At 39.5% G+C, this 21,926-nt stretch overlaps 1 long non-coding RNA gene across 1 annotated transcript in view; it reads right to left on the reverse strand.

The window, feature by feature from the left end:
- Window positions 1-18,014, reverse strand: part of LOC126282088 (uncharacterized) — an 80,124-nt gene extending 62,110 nt beyond the window's left edge. Inside the window, exon 1 of the long non-coding RNA XR_007551326.1 lies at window positions 17,767-18,014. This is a non-coding gene — a long non-coding RNA (uncharacterized LOC126282088). The remainder of the gene's footprint in view (window positions 1-17,766) is intronic.
- Between the last annotated feature and the right edge of the window lie 3,912 nt (window positions 18,015-21,926).

Raw genomic sequence — 21,926 nt, forward strand, 5'->3', positions numbered from 1 at the left:
TTGTCACATCGTATTATATTTTCACTGTTGGGTAGTTACGCTAAAGGAGAATATTATTCATATTATTTTATTTTGTTGGGAAGTTACACTAAATTATTTTGTGGGGAGGTTACAACCTAACTAACCTAAGGACATCACACACATCTATGCCCAAGGCAGGATTCGAACCTGCGACCGTAGCAGCATTGCGGTACCGGATTGAAGTGCCTAGAACCGCTCGGCCACCCTGGCCGCCAGTAGTTTTTCGCAGTTATCAGTTGACGGATAGAGTTTATTAGATTCCACTAATTATAAGTGGATTATTAATTTTTGGCTCACAGGCGATTTTCTGCCGTTTTATTGTAACTATTTTTTTAATGTTAGAGCTGGAAGGACAGAAAAATCAGATTTTCGCCTTATGGAATATTCGAATTCACCTTTAAGCCTTCATGTTCCGAGCAACGGCAGAATATCCGCCAGAAAAGCTGACAACAAGAAACCAGGTCATGCCTGTCTTCTGGCACGTATGCTAATGACAGTGATCTCAGTAACAATATTGTGTAGCAAAGATACGATGCCAACTCAACCACTGGAGAAGCTCCAAAATTGTGAATCGCGTCTGGTGAATACGCTTTCAAAGTTTCGATCCGGTTAAGACAATAAGACACACATAATTGTCGCAGTTTTTTATTTGCGACGTTTCGTTTGCACTCAGTCCAGCGATGTATTACAGGTAATTACACTCTAGCACCTAAACCTAGTTACAGAAATGCGAATAAGACTCACTGACATACAATGAGGATATTCCGGCCCTTGCCACCCAAAACTTTGGGACGAATCTATAGTCACTTCCGAGGTTACTCACAGAACACATCAGCTGGTATCCTTCCTGGTCTTATAACTAAAACTTGGCAACAACGCAGAATACATTTCGTAACTCTGTGATCGACGAGAACTATTCTGCTAAATTCACTTGATATTGTCTTGTCATTTCAATTGAATAATGTTAATGATTTTCTCTGCTCGGCCTCTGTAATAAAAAAAACTGAGTAAAGGAATCAACCGATCAACTTGAACGGATGTCTTGTGACGTCCGCCCAGACTAAACACAACGAACAATACCGAAAAGAAGAGGTAACATGCTTGCCTACAAGGTGCAAGCTGCTCTCGTTCGCCTTTCGAGAATCACTGAAAGCCATATTTTTAATTCTTTTGCAATAGAGATACAAGCAGGCAGATAAAAACTCAATAAGGGAATCGTAACACAACGCTCGAGCAAAATTCGTCTTGCTGCTTCGAGTACCCCTTAGTGCTGGAGCGAAAACCTTATGGTACTGCAAAATTCATAATACCACTTTTGTCTTCTGCCGGTACATTTGTTGTTGTTGTGAATACATAATTTTATCTATGAACTGCCACATTTTCATAATACTTGAGTATGATACAGGACATGAAGTAAACACAGACCTTTTCAAAGTCAAAAGTCGGTAATATCCTACTAATTCGTGTTAAAATAGACACAATCGTCTTAGAGACACTTAATGCTTCATTAAGATAGACTGCCGTCTATTTAATTTGTATTAGTCCAGTGAATATTTTAAAGGCGTTTTCCATTAGTTCATTGAACACAAAAGTAATCATCAAAGAGAAGTTAATCAGCAACTGTATATTCTTTCACAATATCTAAAACAATCTGACAATGCTTAAGTTGTTTACAAATTGTACGCCTGTAAAAACCTACTGGTTCCAAACGATGTCATTAAACCAGTGCAGGTTGAAGAGCACTTTCGTCTAGAAATGAATTGCCTTGACGGTTGGCCAATTAAGAGCGGCAAAGTTAAAAGTTTACGAGCATACGATCAGAGAGACAAGTGCCTTAGACACGACTTCCCTATCAATCCTGCCTCGGGAATGGATGTGTGTGGTGTCCTTAGGTATTAGGTTTAAGTATTTCTAAGTTCTAGGGGACTGATGGCCTCAGAAGTTTAGTCCCGTAGTGCTCAGTGCCATTTGAACCGTTTAATTTATTCTATAGGGCGTTTCCGTAAGAGTGTGCAAAAATGTAACAGTACACAGAGAATGCTCCAATGAACTATGTGAGGTAGGGAACCTGGGGTCGGAGAAGCCAGATTGAGGAGTTATGGAAGTAAGCTCGTCTACCGCTTCGTGTAGCGTTACTGTTTTCCGGTTTATTTACAACTAACTTGCGTACATGTTTACACGTACTGTACTGTTTATCTATATGAACATTTTCTATTTCCTGCAAGTAAACAAGGAGGACGAGCTTGATTATTAGGTAGTCTACGTGGATGCTTGAGTGGCCACCCGTGCAAAGAGTCCTACCTGAGTTGTTAGATAGCGTAACCTTGGTTGATGTGGTACAACATGACGATGCACCGCCTCACTTCAGTGTGGATGTCCTCGCTGGGTTGGATGGAGAGGTCCTATTCCACGGCCTAAATGGCCAAATGATCTGAATCCCCTATGTGGAAACGTAAAGTCACTTACGTATGTGATCCCAGTGGATACAAACATGGAATTAGTTGCCAGAATTGTAGCTGCCTGTGATGTGGTTCGAAACGCAACAGGGATATTTGGCAGGGTACGTCAGAAACAAGTTCGCCGATGTCATGCTTGCACTGAGGGGTGGCCGAGCGGTTCTAGGCGCTTCAGTCCGGAACCGCGCTGCTGCTACGGTCGCAGGTTCTAATCCTGCCTCGGGCATGGATGTGTGTGATGTCCTTAGGTTATTTAGGTTTAAGTAGTTCTAAGTCTAGGGGACTGATGACCTCAGATATTAAGTCCCATATTGCTTAGAGACATTTGAACCATTTTTTACCTGCAGGTAACTGTAACTAATGTAAATAAACTGTGTGTAGTAATGTGATTTTATTCCTATTATCTCCTCAAGCTGTCTTCTCCGACCCCTGGTTATATACCTCAAATTGTTCAGTGGAACATCCTCTATGTCCTGTTAAATTTTTGCACGTTCCTACACGGAAACATCCCGTTTATCGAATTTTGGAGCTATCAATTGGAGATGTGCTGCGTGCAAGTGCCCTAACAAGACACTGCAATATAGCTGATTTTCTTTAGTAAGAGCTACACGGAATCTGACCTAATAGTGCCATCAAATGGTTCAAATGCCTCTCAGCACTATGGGACTTAACTACTGAGGTCATCAGTCCCCTAGAACTTACAACTACTTAAACCTAACTAACCTAAGGACATCACACACATCCATGCCCGAGACAGGATTCGAACCTGCGACCGTAGCGATCGCCCGGTTCCAGACTGCAGCGTCTAGAACTGCTCGGCTACTCCGGCCGGCTAGTGCCATCTGAAGCCTTTCCAGTACTAGAATCTTATTATCTGAATATACCTACTGCCAGTAATGTATTAATATACACCGTTTGTAGAACAAGTGAACTGTTGTGAAGTCGAAAATAATGCTCCCTTACTCATACACAAAATTTATCTATTCACCATGTAGTAGAAGCATCTACATTCACCACGTAAATTCGCATTATGTACTGGTAACTTCATTGGCAAAACCTGTAAACGCCGAAATCGCCACTGTAGCATAATAAACCGTATTCTGAACAACGTGTTTTTGAGAGCTGTCGGCCAGAGTGGCCGAGCGGTTCTAGGCACTACAGTCTGGAACCGCGCGACCACAACGGTCGCAGGTTCGAATCCTGCCTCGGGCATGGATGTGTGTGATGACCTTATCAAGCGTCTGCAGAAGAATTAAACGATTTCTTCTCAACAGCTGTAAACTGCCACGCAGCGACAAATTACCAGCCCCAAGATATCAATCTCTCGAGAGACAAGTTTTTCCTAAAACATGTCGCTACAGGCACAGTACACAAGGCAATTATGAGAATCTCTTCCGAGGCAGTAGGAAATGATGAAGTGAGCATTGGCATGATTAAGAACGTCGTAGACACTATTATTCCAGTTATCACAGACATCTTCAACCTGTCTCTTGTCAGTAGTACATATCCTACTGAGTGGAAGCAAAGTTTAATTCAGCCTATACCCAAGACTGACAACCCTAAGTCGCCAGGTGACTACAGGCCGATCAGCATACTACCTGCAATTTCTAAAGCCCTAGAGTACATCGTCCATGAACAGCTGATGGATTACCTTAAAACTCATTACATCCATGACGAATATCAGTCAGGCTTTCGAAAGCACCATAGTACAGCAACCGCATTAATCAAAGTAACTGATGACATTAAACATGCTATGGACAGACGTGAAGCTACTATCCTAACACTGCTTGACTTTAGCAAGGCTTTTGACACAGTTGACTTCGATATATTACTAATTAAAATGAAACAGCTGAATTTCTCAAACAGCGCAATACACTGGTTCGTCAACTACCTCAAAAACAGAAGTCAACAAGTCGTTTGTGGGTCGGAAAAGTAATCATGGAAAAGCGTGCGCTCTGGAGTTCCCCAAGGCTCCGTCCTTGGTCCACTACTCTTCTCACTGTACGTTAATGATATTTCTTCAGTGATTCACTCCTGCAACTACCATCTTTATGCCGACGACATTCAACTGTACATAAGTGCAAGCCCCAAAAACAATGCTGGCGCAGTAGCGAGTATGAACGCAGATCTTTGCTCTGTTTCCCGATGGGCACAGAACCTAGGTCTGAAACTAAACCCCAAGAAATCCCAGGTCATACTTATATCTCATCCAAAGTTAATCAGCCGGTACTTTCGCGAAACAGTCCCTAAAATACTCCTCAATGGTACCCAACTACCATACCAAAAAACAGTAAAAGACCTTGGAATAATCTTGGATGAACACCTAAACTGGGAAGAACAAACAGTCACAGCTTGTCGGAAATCGCTCTCCTCCCTACATGCAATTCAAAAATTTAGAAAAATATTTCCAACCCATGTTAAACAAAAGTTAGTCCAAACCCTAGTCTTGCCTAATCTTTACTATTGTGATGTAGTTCAACACGGCACAAATAGTGAAAATTCTAGATGCCTCGAGCTAGTGATGAATGCTTGCGTTAGATACGTGTGCAATATTCGGTTGTATGATCATATCAGTCCGTCATACTCCCAGCTAGGTTGGATACGCCCACATAAGGCACGCGATCTCCACACGATGTGCTTACTTCATCGATTTCTTAGCCACTGGTGCCCCCAATACTTATCTTCTCACATTAAACACCTATCATCATTTCACAATCGCAACACCAGATCGGATACGTCTATCATCTTGGCTGTACCTTTACATAACACAAAATCTTTCTCCGTGTCATTCTCCATCTCAGCCATACGACTATGGAACGCGCTCCCCTGTGATCTTCGTCTTATCCAGAACTACTCAACATTCAAGAGGGAACTCAAGACTTACATATTAGGGACGGTATAGCCACCATTGTTGTGCCCCTCCCATCTCTTTCTTTCTCCTCTCCATCACAGCTTCGACTTTTACCGTTCTATTTCTCTTCCTCTAACCTATCTACCTCTTATATATCTCTTTCACCCCATTCTATCGTCTTATGTCTCTGCTCGATGAGAATAACTCACAATCTGCAAGAACATAACGAGAAAATTCCCAACTAACAATGGGACATGGGACTGACATTCAGAAAAGAAAAGTATGTTTACTTTCATATACGTAGTCATTATTATTATTATTATTATTGATTGTTATAATTATTTTTATTGTTATAATTATCATTGTACTACTGTTATAATATCTATTTTTTCTTTAACATCAATACTGCATGATAGGCTATATTACCTTAATGTTATGTAGAAACTGTAACTCGTTCAATCTGAGTAGGCCTGGTTAGGTGTAAGAGAGGGCCTGAAGGCCCTAATCTTGCCAGGTAAAATAAATGCATAAATAAATAAATAAAGCACTTAAAATTGGGCCGGCCGGGGTGGCCGAGCGGTTCTAGGCGCTACAGTCTGGACCCGCGCGACCACTACGGTCGCAGGTTCGAATCCTGCCTTGGGCATGGATGTGTGTGATGTCCTTAGGTTAGTTAGGTTTAAGTAGTTCTAAGTTCTAGGGGACTGATGACCTTAGAAGTTAAGACCCATAGTGCTCAGAGCCATTTGAACCATTTTTTAATTTAAAAGTGGAAACACATACCACACATCACACTGGCAAACCGCTTCATATTAACAGTATGACTATCCTACTGGCATAAAACGCCATTTGTAGACAACTAATGACAGCCTACCACATAAAAAGCTGAAGTACAGTAGCTTTAAGCATATAAGATACGCCACCCTCTTCAATTGAACAAGTTAATGTTTGAGGCTATAACCTATGCGTAAAATTACCAATAAAGATTTTGCCTACTTGAATAAACCTGCGATTTCTGTCCATAGATTGCGAACTATATCCCGATTATGATATTTTCATCATCAGGATACCACAAACCCACACTTTCTTGGACTAAATTTATCAGTTTCTCACGCTCCATATTTCGTGTGCGAGAAAGTCGGTCGATTTGACCGAAGAAAACAAACTGATTTGAATTTGACCGGTTGATGTCCGAAATCTGTACGTTCGGGAGATAAGATCGGCTGTAGTGTGAGCGCGCACGCAGTGGCGTACTGATTTGAAAAGATCGGCCGACGGTGGAATCCACTGTGACCGCAGCCATAGTCGGACGAATACGGCCCCATTAGACGTCCGTGCTAATACTCGCGCGCTCCGTTGCTGCCTTTCGGTGAAGTTCCCACGAAACGCTGCAACTGTCACCAGGTGTCTGCTGTTAACGTCTGCCCCACTCCGCCCGCCACCCCCCCCCCCCCCCCCCCTCCGTCCTCCCCCGCCTGTGGCCTTGACAACTGATGACACCTTGTGCCGCGAGTAAACGTAATTCCCTGCGTGACGTCTAGCAACAGTAACAGTCGCGGTAGTTTAAGCAAAGGGTCCGATACAGGCGTAAATCTACGTAGAAGTGGACATGAACTATAGTCAGTTCATTGTAAGAATAAACCTGATGTACACAAACCCTATGATTGGTCAGAAGCCGTAGCACACGTACACTGGTGTTGTTACGCTCTTGAAAGTAGGTCCTACTTATGCATTACATATATTACTACTAAATTAAGTTAAACGAAACTTTGAGATATTCTAATGCATTGACAGACAGCCGCGTGGGATTAGCCGAGCGGTCTATGGGCGCTACAGTCATGGACTGTGTGGCTGGTCCTGGCGGAGGTTCGAGTCCTCCCTCGAGCATGGGTGTGTGTGTTTGCCCTTAGGATAATTTAGGTTAAATAGTGTGTAAGCTTAGGGACTGATGACCTTAGCAGTTAAGTCCCATAAGATTTCACACACTTTTTTTTTAATTGACAAACATCAACGTTTTTCTTAATCACGCTTTAGCTATGTAGTTTTCATCTCAGAAATCATGTACAGTCACAGTCTCTGTACTGTTGTGCTGTAATTGCCACGTTGTTAATACGCAGTATTAAAATTGCTGAGGCTGCTTCCTGTTCCGTAGAGAAATACTGTTAAAAAGTGTCGGGAAATAGGTTGTTCTTAATGTTTTTCACGAATTTACGGAAAAAATCGGATTTGAAGTTTTCCGAGGACTGGTACAGTTGAGCTCCAAATACAGATTGGTTGCATACCGCAATCGGTAGCCAGTTGATTGATAACATATTGCAGCTGGTTCATGTCTCGCCTTAGTCAGTTTTTCTTTTCGACTCAGTTTGAAATCCTACATCTCCTAACAGTAAAATTCATCATATTTTTTTATGTTTCTAATTACATACTGCACGCGAAATTCCTGTTTTCATTTCAAACGTAAGTTCTTAACCCTTAACCGGAATCGATATTTTGACGACCATAATTGGAATCGCGGGTCCAAATGGACCCTTGAATAAAAATTCAACATAATCCCCATAAAAGATATAATTCATATGTACATTCGTAATTATTGTATTAAAATAAGTTTTATTTCAAATATAAGTCAACTTTTATTGAGCAAAAATTTTACATTGTGGTATTTTTTTTAACTTGAAGTCCTATGTCTCACATTTTACAAGAATTTTTAGTACCTTACTTTGGGATGCTACATGATTATAAAAAAAGGTTTAGATTAAAAAACTTAGGTATACTATGGAGTTTCTCATAACTTCCTCTTAACGTAAATAGGGACTCTGTATGCCGTGAATAAGAAACAAAAATAATGAAAAAGAAAAATGAAGTGTCTGAGTGTTATCTGTAGCAGTCCCTGAACTAAGAACGGCACTTGGTACACAACACTTTTTTTTCTGCATGTCGTTTACAGATGAATTTAAAACATCTGTAGCATTTTTTGTGATTGTTTGCTGTCAGTTTCAGGACCACATAAATAACATCTTCCTCTTTTTCGTGAGCCGCTTTGATCACAAGGTGAATTTTCCAGCTGTAGGTCATTTTGTTGTTCATCAGCTGCCCCTATAAAAATATCTATCCTACTCTTCAAATCTACTGAAAATTATGAATACTCCACCTTTCTTTCTGTGATAAATGGCCTTATCAAATTTCTTTTATGTAATTCTTACGTTTCATACGTTTTCCACCATTTGATGCGTTACGTAATACGAATCCATTTGCACTCGCAACATTCAATATTGCTGAAAAAAATTACACATGGCCATCCTTGACTTCTTCTACAGACTGAATGATTGGCGCATTTCTGATCTACTGTATCAACCCCACCTTTTGTTCTGTCGCAAAATTCAATTATGTCAGGTTTTCCACTGTTTTCATTGATTGAATTGTCGTGGTGCATTGATGAGACCACCACTACGCTTCGATTCTTTTTTGGAACATAATATGCCAATGTTTTATCCTTCGCGAAACCAAATAACGTAGATCCTACTATCTGTTGTTTGTTGGCTAAAATTCTTGGTGTATTTACCTTTTATTTTTGCACATCGTTCCAACGTAAGTCAGACCATTTTCAATTAGTCTGTCAACAAGCTCCACAGGAGAGAACCACTTATGTTTCTGTTTGTACCAAATAAAGGTGCTGCAAGCTACAGTACACTCTGTGTTGGAACTGAAAGTTGGCTTGTTTTATTACTGATTGCTTTGCATGTATAGATAAAAACATTAGCGTCACAAAGGTGCAATGTCTTGATGTCATATTTAGCAGGCTTCGATTTCATATAAACCATGAAAAAACATTTGCCTCTAAAAGGGCAAAGCATTTCATCAACTGTCAAATATTTTGAGCAGCTGTAGGTTTTTTGACAGTTCTGAACGAAATTTCCAAATATTTCTGAGATGACAGTGGCGCGATCATTAGTTCTTCTTTCTTCCCTAAAATTCACATCATCAAATCCCAAAGCAGATAACAGGGACATCAATCGATTAACTGACATCGTTATTCTGAATATATCTCGACCTGTTCCATCAGTTGCCCACAAACTTTCTATATCTTCATGGCCAGATTTGAGTCCCCTGATAATAACAACAACCCAAAACAATGCTTTCATTTCCACAATACTCAAATGGTTAGTGTGAGTAGCATTAGTTTTATACTTTTCTGAATATTCTGTTATTTTGTGATTAGTGTGACTGCAAATACGTGCGATTATCTCATCTGATATCAGCAACTGCCATGATTCAATTGGTGACATGTTCCGTTTTTCACGAGCTCCATCGATGGACCAGGCAGGTGAGTGATGCTGTTGTGGCTTCTGACTCTGAACCTAGCTGGCGGATGAATCGAGTTTTACCTCGAAAATATGCACTACTTGACAGCCAGCTATCTCTACTGAATCATCAGACGATGAATTACTTCAGTCAGAATAAATTTCTTGTTGTGTATTTTCATCGTCACTTATGTAATCGTCACTTATGTTCATCACAAGGCTCAAAATCACATAAAGATTATGTGTCTGAATGATTTTCGTCTAATAATAGTTCACAGATTTCTTTTTCAGTGAGACCCCACTGCATTGTGGCAATAAATTGCCTGAAACACCACAAAATAAGTCAGTATACACTGACCAAAAAAATCCCGTATCTGGAATCGCAGGTCAAATTGGTCCTAGCGATGGCACTTACCTCCACTTCCAGTAAATTTAAAGCAGTGACCTCCCGGTCCCTGATGCACCTCACAATGTACTGAGATTACACTGGCGCGCGAAACTGAAACTCCGCGCGTTTCCATTGTCCGACGGTTTTATTGTTGTCGGTGGATCCAAAATGACCCACGATTCCAGTTAAGGGTTAACTATCGATATTTTATGAAAAATTGTCAATAAAGATCTTGTTTAAATTACGAAAAAGTAACAATTTGATTTTTAGGGAAAATATGAAAACCCAAATACTCTTTATTTGGACTATGTCCATCGTTTTATACCACAGATGTAAATAGTGAAACACGAAATCACTTTCACAGCATCGAGCACACCATACAATTACTGATTTTTTTAAATTTCCCCTGTGCCATTACAATATGAACCCAACAGAACCGATCTGAAGCCAAGTTAGGGGATTTGACCCGAGAAAAGACCGTTAGGTTGCCAGACGTACTGAAAACTACCGAACGCAGCTTTTTCACACGTCACTGCCGAACGCCGGCGGGATATAGAACGGCACGTCATAAAAGAAGAGGAGAAAATGCTGCGCCTAGGTGGCTTCGTGGATTCTGTTGTTGATCGACTCGTTATAAACGTGGCAGATGGCAGTTCCAGAACGGAAATGTTTTTCCCGGATTCCGATAAGGAAACGGCTAAGAGATTACCAGACGACTGGCTGTAACTAATACCTTCAGTGGCTTGAGTGTTCAACAGTACGGCGAAATTCCTGCAGTATGCTTTTGCAGCACACAGTTACCCTGTGTATAAGATAGGAATTTTCACCAATCTTGTGTGTAGTTGCAGTACTATGTTAGGTGAGAACGACAGCATTTTATGCCTTCCGTCTGTTCACCTAAGAAGCGCGCGTTAGTGCTGGAGTATTGCCGAATATTATTTCTCTTTAAAAATTAAATGACATTCGAAGCCACATTGTTTCTTTCTATATCTGAACTGCAACTGCTCACATCATTGCTGTTTAATTCGACTAGCTGGCTGGCCAATGCTGTCAAAGTTTAATGCACCGGTAAGCCTGTTCTCTCGCATTATCGCTCGTCTGTGTTCGTGTAACACAGCATAAAACGCATCTTTATGATCGTACTTGACTGAATTGGACACAGCTTGGCTTCAGCTCCACGTAAAACGAAATCCAATTAAATTCAAGCAAACGTGGACGTATACATGGCGTAATGTCTACATCCGGCTTAATCTTATGAGGGACAGAGTTCACTGTTGTATCCGTTACGCGATTGGTCACTAAAACTGCAACACCATAAAATGGGCATGCAACAAAGGCCAAACTGGCATGAATTGTACAATATATTTGGATATGCAAATGATCTGCGTTTTTGTGCGACGTAGATACTATAGTATTAACACCATCTACATTCTGTGTACAAGGAAAGTTTAAGCATCAGGTTTCTCGTTCAGATATGCCGTGTGGTTAAAAATTAAAGTGCAACTACTCTAGGAGGTGCAGTGTGGGAGTAATTATCGTACGGCAACGAAACTTGGTAGATATGCTAATGCGTTAACGCGGAACCGGTTTACGCTGGAAGAAAAATAGTTCCAATTTTGGCCACGTGGAACAGATTTGGCGCTGTGCAGCATCTCGTCAACGTCTCTGGTGCTCAAATCGAACAAACCGTCTAAGCGTTGGTTAATAATAAAATCATCATGATGCCTTTGTCGCTTATTTGACCTTTCCAGCCCTCTTCCAGTTCCTGATTCGTCACATATGGAAATATGCGTTTTTCCATTCACAGCGCCAGAATTGCACCTGTTTGCCAAAACTCGAAGTAATTTTTTCCAGCGTAAATCGGTTCAGCATTAACGCATTAGTACATCTACCAAGTTTCGCTGCCATACGATAATATGACAGCCCGCACTGCACATCTGTGAGTATCTGCACTTTAAATATAGCCAGCCAGTAGCTTCAGAATGTTGTTTGTTTGTGAGGAGACGATATTATGCTTCGTGTAAGAAGCAGAAATGTCAGCCAGCACATGTGTCGCAATTTCACAGCGGGAGGGAGACTGCGCCTTACCGCTCCGCGATGTTGCACTAACGCCGCTGGTCGGGATCCCACGAATGTACTGTCCCATCAGATGTATCCGGACATCCATATGTAGTGCAGAATTGATCTCTAGATGCAGCGCGAGGCCGATCCGCCAGTATAAAAACAGGTGGCGAGTGCTGTGTTGTCAGTATGCAAGCAGTAACAGCAGATCGAGTCGGCCGTGAGAGCTCGTTTTGTTTCGCGTCACAATTTCGCTTCTGATACAACACTCCACAAATTTAAACGACCGAGGTGCAAAGAGCGGAAAAGTGTTAAAAATTAACAAACGTATCTTCTTATATCTTTATAATTTTATTGATCCTTGAATACCACAGCGAGCTACTATATACCCCTCTAATTTTGCCTTTAAATATTTCTACGAGAAGGCAGCTCTTTGTTATTTGAGATAGCTGCTAATCTTTGGCCAGGTCGAGACTTACCCTGTAGGAGGCCCACCTTGTTTGAAGTTTGTGTTTTAAGCTAGTAGCATTATTCGGGCTCTATTTCTTCAACACTTCCGGTCCCATTAAGTTTTATTATGGGTAAAACAAAACTGTGTTCCAACAAAAACAATAACAAAATGCGTAATAATTACAAATTAAATGTGTCCAAGAGGCGAGAAAAAGATTTTCAATTGCTTCAAACACATTTTTTGGGAATGGTGAGAAAGATTTCATCAGACGAGGAGATTCTAAGGATATTTTACTGTCAAGATACAAGAGATGTTGAAAGTGGAGACGAATATGGAGGCAATGAAACAGAGGAGGATTAGTGCAATATGATCATGATAGAGTGATACATTAGGAAAAGAACCTGAATCTACACCTCTATAAACTATGTCGAAAGAGAATAATAGCAGAGTGGGAAGCTGTTGTGTTCGTCCCAGGAAGAACGACTGAAAGACAATGGTTAAGCAGGAAAAGTGTAAAAGATTTATGTGGAATGTATATAGGGTGTCTTTATGCTCATGTTCTATGCATATTATCACGTGCAAAATTATTTCACTATCATTGAGTTTCTAAAAGTTATTCTGTAGCAATAAAACATTAATTTCTACCACTGGAATAGTGATTTTAAATGTTTTGATAACATAATAATAAATAATAACATAATAATAAATTTCCCCAATACAATATTCACGGGCAGTGCGCTTAGGTACAGTACTGTAGGCTTACGAAACGTGTCAGGATCTTGTTTAGTGCAGGGTTTCCCAAACTGTTCAGCGCAACACGTGTTCCGCGCGATGTGAATAAGTGAGCCACGAAAAACTATTAATAATACGGCGTTTTTGTAGACATTTGGACGATATTAATTAATTTTTAAATATTTTGTTATACAAGAGTTATTAGTTGTGATTCAAAATTTAATTAGTCACGTAATAAAAGAAGTTATTGTATTATTTTAATGTTTTGTACTATTCCAGTCCCATCGATAATATAGAGGAAGCTAGAAATCACTAACAAGCGAATCGTTGTCGTTGTTGTTGTTGTTGTTGTGGTTGTGGTCTTCAGCCCTGAGACTGGTTCGAAGCAGCTCTCCATGCTACTCTATCCTGTGCAAGCTGCTTCATCTCCCAGTACCTACTGCAGCCTACATCCTTCTGAATCTGCATAGTGCATTCATCTCCTGGTCTCCGTATACGATTTTTACCCTCCACGCTCCCCTAAAATACTAAATTGGTGATCCCTTGATGCCTCAGAACATGTCCTACCAACCGATCCTTTCTTCTAGTCAAGTTGTGCCACTAACTCCTCTTCTCTCCAATTCTATTCAATACCTCCTCATTATTTATGTGATCTACCCATATAATCTTCAGCATTCCTCTGTAGCACCACATTTCGAAAGCTTCTATTCTCTTCTTGCCCAAACTATTTATTTACCATGTTTCACTTCCATACATGGCTACACTCCATACAAATACTTTCAGAAACGACTTCCTGACACTTACATCTATACTCCATGTTAACAAATTTCTCTTCTTCAGAAACTCTTTCCTTGCCTTTGCCAGTCTACATTTGATATCCTCTCTATTTCGAATACCATCAGTTATTTTGCTCCCCAAATAGCAAAACTCCTTTACTACTTTAAGTGTCTCATTTCCTAATCTAATTCCCTCAGCATCACCAGATTTAATGCGACTACATTCCATTATCCTCGTTTTGCTTTTGTCGATGTTCATCTTAATATCCTCCTTTCACGACACTGTCCATTCCGTTCAACTGCTCTTCCAAGTCCTTTGTTGTCTGTGACAGAATTACAATGTAATTGGCGAACCTCAACGTTTTTATTTCTTCTCCGTGGATTTTAATACCTACACCGAACTTTTCTTTTGTTTCCTTTACTGCTTGCTCAATATACAGATTGAATAACATCGGGGAGAGGCTACAACCCTGTCTCACTTCCTTCCCAACCACTGCTTCCCTTTCATGCCCCTCGACTCTTATAACTGCCATCTGGTTTCTGTACAAATTGTAAATACCCTTTCGCTCCCTGTATTTTACCTCTGCCACCTTCAGAATTTGAAAGAGAGTATTCCAGTCAACATTGTCAAAAGCTTTCTCTAAGTCTACAAATGCTAGAAAAGGAGGTTTGCCTTTCCTTAATCTTTCTTCTAAGATACGTCATAGGATCAGTATTGCCTCACGTGTTCCAACATTTCTACGGAATCGAAACTGATCTTGCTCACCAGATGGTAGAGTTTTGTCAGGACTGGTCTCCCAAGGCCGTCAGTAGTTCCAATGGAATGTTCTCTACTCCGGGGGCCTTGTTTCGACTCAGGTCTTTCAGTGCTCTGGCAAACTCTTCACGCAGTATCGTATCTCCCATTTCATCTTCATCTACATCCTCTTCCATTTCCATAATATTGTCCTCAAGTACATCGCCCTTGTATAGACCCTCTATATACTCCTTCCACCTTTCTGCTTTCCCTTCTTTGCTTTGAACTGGGTTTCCATCTGAGCTCTTGATATTCATGCAAGTAGCTCTCTTTTCGCCAGAGGCAGTATCTATCTTACCCCTAGTGAGATAAGCCTTTACATCCTTACATTTGTCCTCTAGCCATCCTTGCTTAGCCATTTTGCAGTTCCTGTCGATCTCATTTTTGAGACGTTTGTATTCCTTTTTGCCTGCTTCACTTACTGCATTTTTGTATTTTCTCCTTTCATCAATTAAATTCAGTGTCTCTTCTGTTACCCAAGGATTTCTACTAACCCTCGTCTTTTTACCTACTTGATCCTCTGCTGCCTTCACTATTTCATTTCTCAGAAGTACCCATTCTTCTTCAACTGCATTTCTTTCCCCCATTCCGGTCAATTGTTTCCTTATACTCTCCCTGAAACTCTGTACAACCTCTGGTTTAGTCAGTTTATCCAGGTCCCATCTCCTTAAATTACCACCTTTTTGTAGTTTCTTTAGTTTTAATATGCAGTTCATAACCAATAGATTGTGGTCAGAGTCCACATCTGCCCCTGGAAATATCTGACAATTTAAAATCTGGTTCCTTAATCTCTGTCTTGCCATTATATAATCTATCTGAAACCTTCTAGTATCTCAAGGATTCTTCCATGTATACAACCTTGTTTCATGATTCTTGAACCAAGTGTTAGCTGTGATTAAGTTATGCTCTGTGCAAAATTCTACCTTCTGGCTTCCTCTTTCATTTCTTAGCCCCAACCCATATTCACCTACGATTTGTTATCAAACACTTTAATAAAAATGGTAGAAGCACAATACAATTGAACAGTTCGTAATGGCGCGGAGACACAAAGGCCAAGAGAGCAGAGCAGAGATCACAAAATTAAAGATGAAGGTAGTATTCCAGTCATGGAGGTATTAAAACTAACTACCTATATAAACAACATAGACTGGCTATGGCACCGCCATCTTTGAAGCAACTTGAAAACTGAGCCGCCATGTCTTGTAACGTTAAGGTGCTGCTTACACATCGTCTGCTAATACTGAATGTTGTTATTGTTTACTAAGCATGGCGTAAAAAAAAGCCAATCTGCATTGACAATATGATTTTAATACTGTAAAACATATTGTGATGAAGGCTAAAAGAAATGAAACACACTTCTGACATCGATTAATTGAAAAGTTTATTACGAAATGTTGCTGTTCATTTCGCTTCAATTGTTTTTAGATTAGGTCAAAACAATTTTAAATAGTTCAGTAGATCCAAAAACGATCAATTGACAGCGCAGGACCCTTCATTGTCTCTTAAACGATATAAGTTTGTATATATTTGCCGAATATGTTTCCCTCTTCCTTCGATTGGCCTGGTTTTTGCACAAATAGTGTAACCTACAATTAAAATACTATTTTAACAGCATCCTAGAAAAGAGTAATGTGACTCTTCTCCAAATTCAGCTGGCACCATTAGATGGTCAAAATCGAGTAAATAAGTTCGTCCTGTCACTCAACATTCTGAACAATTCCACATACAACTACCGAAGGAAGTTCTTATTCCATATTAAAGTTTGACAGTCCCAGAAAACTCTTTCTGCCACTGTTAACAATTTGAATACACCATATGAAGCAGTATAAAAACTATTTTTGATACATTCTATTGCAATGAAACCTGTGTTCCATCATTTTCCTCCAATTTACGGAGGTACTGCTGCAATAAATTAAGTTTCATACTTACTGTTAAAACATTAAGAAAACAATAGCCAACAGTAATTTTCCAACTCATATTAATCCCAGTGACCATAAACACTAGTGGCTCTTTTGCTATTTGGCTATCATCACTTTCCTCACGTCCTTGCCCTAAGTCAACATAACCCCAGACCTTATTACCATCCCATATTAAGTCTTTTTTAAGAGCAGCCTCATCGAACATAAGTGCAGCTAAAATAGGTCCTGAACTACGTTGAACCTCATCTGCTAATTTTTTAAGCTTTCTTCTGTAAATCTAGGACTGCCATTTACTATAGTTGCCCACCTGCGGAGTGTTCGAGGATGGGGCAATTTAACAAACTTCCTCAAATAATTATAAGCTTTGCCGGCCGGAGTGGTCGTGCGGTTCTGGGCGCTACAGTCTGGAGCCGAGCGACCGCTATGGCCGCAGGTTCGAATCCTGCCTCGGGCATGAATGTGTGTGATGTCCTTAGGTTAGTTAGGTTTAATTAGTTCTAAGTTCTAGGCGACTGATGACCTCCGAAGTTAAGTCGCATAGTGCTCAGAGCCAATTATAAGCTTTGGAGGAGTAAAAATTGAGTGTAAGGGTAAACTGTCTTATTTCTTTAGGATATTCAGGAATTGAACATTTGTTCTGCATTGCAAAAAGTTGCTTCAGATATCACTATTTTTGTCACGTCCTATCACTTCAGAAGCACAGTCTTGAAGTCTCTTATTTAGGTCTACAACCATTGTTTTATATGTTACAATTTGTTTCTTCTTTCTTGAAACACTTTGCTTGGCATGTTTCACTTGCTTCCGCAGCTTCTCGGTCCTTTTCTGTAGTGCCTCATAATTCTGTATCAATTTTTTGAGGCTAGGCAAACAATAAGAATAATGTGCATGATCATTCTGATTCACTCTTTCACAATGAAGTATTATAATTAAGCTTTATTTTTCTTTAAACATACATTTATTAATAGTAAAATTCACACGTAACCCTTATAGCAAATAAATAACAGCAGACGATTTTACCTGGTTCATTTGATAAGGAAACTGATTCTTCACTGACAGGCTATTTCCTTGGTTGTCTCTATACTATAGTTGTTTTCTGCAGATGGCCAGGAAACAAAAATATTATCGATACTGCGTTTGCCGGAAGTCACGTTTTCTCGTTTGTACTATACATGTATCTATCTTCAAAGTGAAACGAGCATATGTTGCTATATTGAGTTGGCGCCACTTATCTCGCCTCATATTGGCTACCCACCGGCTTAACAGCTCCTTCTTTTTCAGAGGAAATCTGAAAATAGAGACGTGTATACAGTATCTTATTTACATTTTGTATACAGCTTAAACACGAAAATGATGCACAAGACGCTAAGTACAACACGCATTCACATACTCACCTGAAATATGATATTCCAGTTGTTTTATCACTTCTATTAGCGCAATTGTACACTGTACATACATTGCGCATGATTCGCGATCGGTCAGTAAGAATTTTAAAACAAATTACAACCGGAAAACAGTGATTTTCTAACGCCAGTACTATACACCAAATGTAAATATACTGACATGTAGACGTCTAAAAAAATGGCGGCCGGTGTTGCTTTTTGCTGCCGCTGGGAGCGCTGTTACCTCATAGGTAGCCACTCTATGTAGTTTATATACCTCGTTGATTAAAGCCATAGAGTAAATATTTCTGGAGTGAGCATTGCGTTCTGTGCATGTTGTCAACATTAAACCAGAATTGTCACGTGTTTTCGGGACTTCGCTGTGCATGTGTGCTTTCTGCAGAGTTTGAAGTTTATAATATCAAGAGTTTTTGTTGTTTCCACCGTTTGTTGATAGTGTAATAGCGATGGTGAATTACTGTTGCTGCTAAGGATGCAAAGAAAAATATGTGAAAGGAGGGATAGTAACTTTTCATGGGTACTATGTTTAAAAATTTCGAGACGCTTTATAATTTAGGCTTGATTCTGTAGACCAATTTTTCTACGATTTTATGTAATAGATATTACGGCTCGTACAAAAGCTTACAAATAATCGCTTCCTCTCGCAAATTTGCTAGTGGAACAGGAAAGGGAATGGTTAGTTGTTTCAGCAAATACTATCTTCCATGCATTTATGAGTGACTTGTCGATTATGTATATAGATTTGAAAGATGAGAGACAGATAAATTCAATATAGTGGGAGTCTGTAATGGTCTTCGCATAATATGTGTGTCCAAACCTTTTTGTTTACTATAAAGTTACAGTAGGAGACTATGTTAAGTGTGTCTAGGACATGGAGAATGATTATGTGTGATTTATATTTTAGTTTCCCGATGGATGAACAGCGAGTAAAGATGTGGCTCCAGAAAATGAGGAGTAATTTTGACCCCACAAAATATTCCAAAGTATGTTCAAAACGCTTTTAAGAGGAATGTTTAGACAGAGAAAAATTTGGACGCGTGTGGCTTAAAGTAGATGCTATACCAACTATTTTTAATTTTCCACAGCACCTACTACCATTTTCTGCATTCAGCTTAAATGCATTTTCTGCACAAATCAAATAAAAAACGCAATAGTGTAGTTAATCAAAGTACACATTCATCTTCTTTGGTGTATTTTGCCTTCAATTTATTTTCTTTGCCATTTGATTACGAAGCGTAAAATATTAGTAAACATGTTCCCAAACTCTTTCATTTGTGTTACTTTCCACTTCTCTTAATGGTGTTATATGGGTTGACAGTTACATGACCAACTGTATTTGCTTTACAGTACATTTATTCTCCGATCACCTCTTTTCCCCCTTCTTACTCAGTCTACTATTTATTTGATAAACTGGGAGCAAGTACGTAAAATGCGCTAAATAAACACTTCAAAGTGTCACCAGTAAGAAACATTTTGCTTTAGATCGCAAAATCGAGAAAATAAATACGCAGAAATAGCAGAAAAAAAGGACGAATTAGCAAGGATATAATTGCTAATATGTGGCAATTTCGGTGTTTTTCAGACACTTGCTAAAGTGCTAGCGTACTTTCAGGTCGTTTTGCAAGATTATCACTGCAAAAATGTACGTCAGGTTCTGTAATACTATAAAGTGCCGTATCATCCCGAAAATTACCAAAAATCGAGTGCATCTGAACTGTAGACCTATCGCAAAGAAGCAAAATGCAATATCACTTACCTTTAAAGGTTACGTAGTTGGTTTATTCCCGGTGTCAAATGGATACTGTTAAAATGTCTGCGCAACATATATAAATAATCCACGACACGTACGAAAACAATCCGTCTGTACTAGGGATGTAGTGACATTCGAAATATACAGGCCGCTATATGGACAAACACACGATGTCCCGAGAACACGTGACCAGGCCGGCAATGTATGTGACAACCAATGACCATAGATACTAGTAGACTGGCCTTGCTGTGCAGAAGCTATAGGGCTGGTGTGGCTCCAACATAAACCACGTCACTGTTGGCAAAACGTGGAGGGATTTCAAATCAGCGGTCTGCCATCCTATATTTGTATCGTATTTTACCCACATTTCTCAATTGACTGCCAAACACTTCCAACAAATATTACTTTTTTATTTGCGAAAAATTATGTTAGAACTACATTTGACCTGGATTTGTTCACAGTACCATATATAAAATGTAACAAATACATCGAATGCCCCTACGGTGGGCAGTGGGACGAAATTACTATAAACTATCAATTAAAGTAAAATGTCGTTAAAATTCTTTTAAACAGTAAGAGTGGGCTCGTGTCAAAACTTTAAACATTGGTTTCGCTGCGTTTTGAGCTCTCGTGAAAATGGGATATGGGAATTATGTCAACTATAGGTGCCAAAATTGTCGACTTTAGGAACAGGTCCATTTTAAAGTTTCAATTTGAGGTGCACTTCAGAGTTCAGTTCTTACTATTTTTACAAAAGTTTAAACTATCAGTTTAAAAAATATTATATTTTATATGAAAGGTGAGACTTTGCAGTTTCAGAAAATAATTTTGAAGCCTACATTTATTTAATAGTATTAGAAGGTAGAAAAAAATTCTCTTCATGTGTCGACAATAGGTGCTCTTACCTTATTATAATCTCACTTGCATATACAAAAAGGCGCGTATGTGCAGATGGCTTAAAGTTTTCCCGTTTCAGGGCCTGTATCCAAAGCTGCCTTCGGTTTTCATCTTTAGGGAACCTATGAGTAGGAACGAGAAACAGTTATACTCACTTCTATAATCGAATTATCACAGGTACTTTCCAAAATGTAATATGAGTCTGACTTTACAGTCATCACTTTCAACACCTTAATTTACGTGATACTCTATTTCAAGTGTAAAAAACATGTAAAAGTCACTTCAGCAGATTTTAATAAACGCATGTGCACTATAATAGAAACACTTACACGTGAAATGTAATGTCATTCCCCCCGACAAAACGCTGAGTACAGCCATAAGCGCAACACGAAACAACCATGTTTTGCCAACATTCACGTGACTGTAGCCCACAGATGTTGGAGCCACGAAAATCACCGTTGGGTGGCTTGCAGAGTATAAATGTAGATGGTTCATGAACTAGGACATGACAACAGGAACCCACACCATGAACCACTAATGATTTAAAATATCCTGTTTATTTAATGTGTAATGGGGTATAGTACAGAAAAACGTCAGCATTCCTACTTTTTGCATCTCAGCCATTACCTTACTTCGACCACGTTGAACCGTGGTTTGTAAATTGCTACTATTTATGACATAGAAGATAGAATTATCTGTGTTATTATTATCATTATTATTACAGCATTAATTAATAAAAATTCAATTGCTGTGTTTTCTGCCAAATCTCTCTATTAAGGACATCTCCCGTGTGCATAGGGCAATGCCGCATTGTTTCACTGATGTGATCTTTCCAAAGTCTACCGAATTTACATCCGCCAGGTGGTTTCCATCCAAAAAATTTTCTTTGGTCGCCGGTGATCTGACATTCTCAACAAATCCCCCTACCACATTAACGATTTCCTTTCAATCCTATCCATCACTGTTTCATTTGTCACCTTTCTAGCTATTATTTCATCAATAGTTTTCCCTCTCTTCTTGATAATCGGGAGCTCCTTCGTAAATAAACCATTTCCGAAGCATTTCTGAGGTCAGCATTTAAAACTCATAGTTCTGATCTATAGTAAGGACAAATTCAATCTCTAGCCTAC

The sequence above is a fragment of the Schistocerca gregaria genome, chromosome 1 (genome assembly GCF_023897955.1).
Source record: "Schistocerca gregaria isolate iqSchGreg1 chromosome 1, iqSchGreg1.2, whole genome shotgun sequence".
NCBI lineage: Eukaryota > Metazoa > Arthropoda > Insecta > Orthoptera > Acrididae > Schistocerca > Schistocerca gregaria.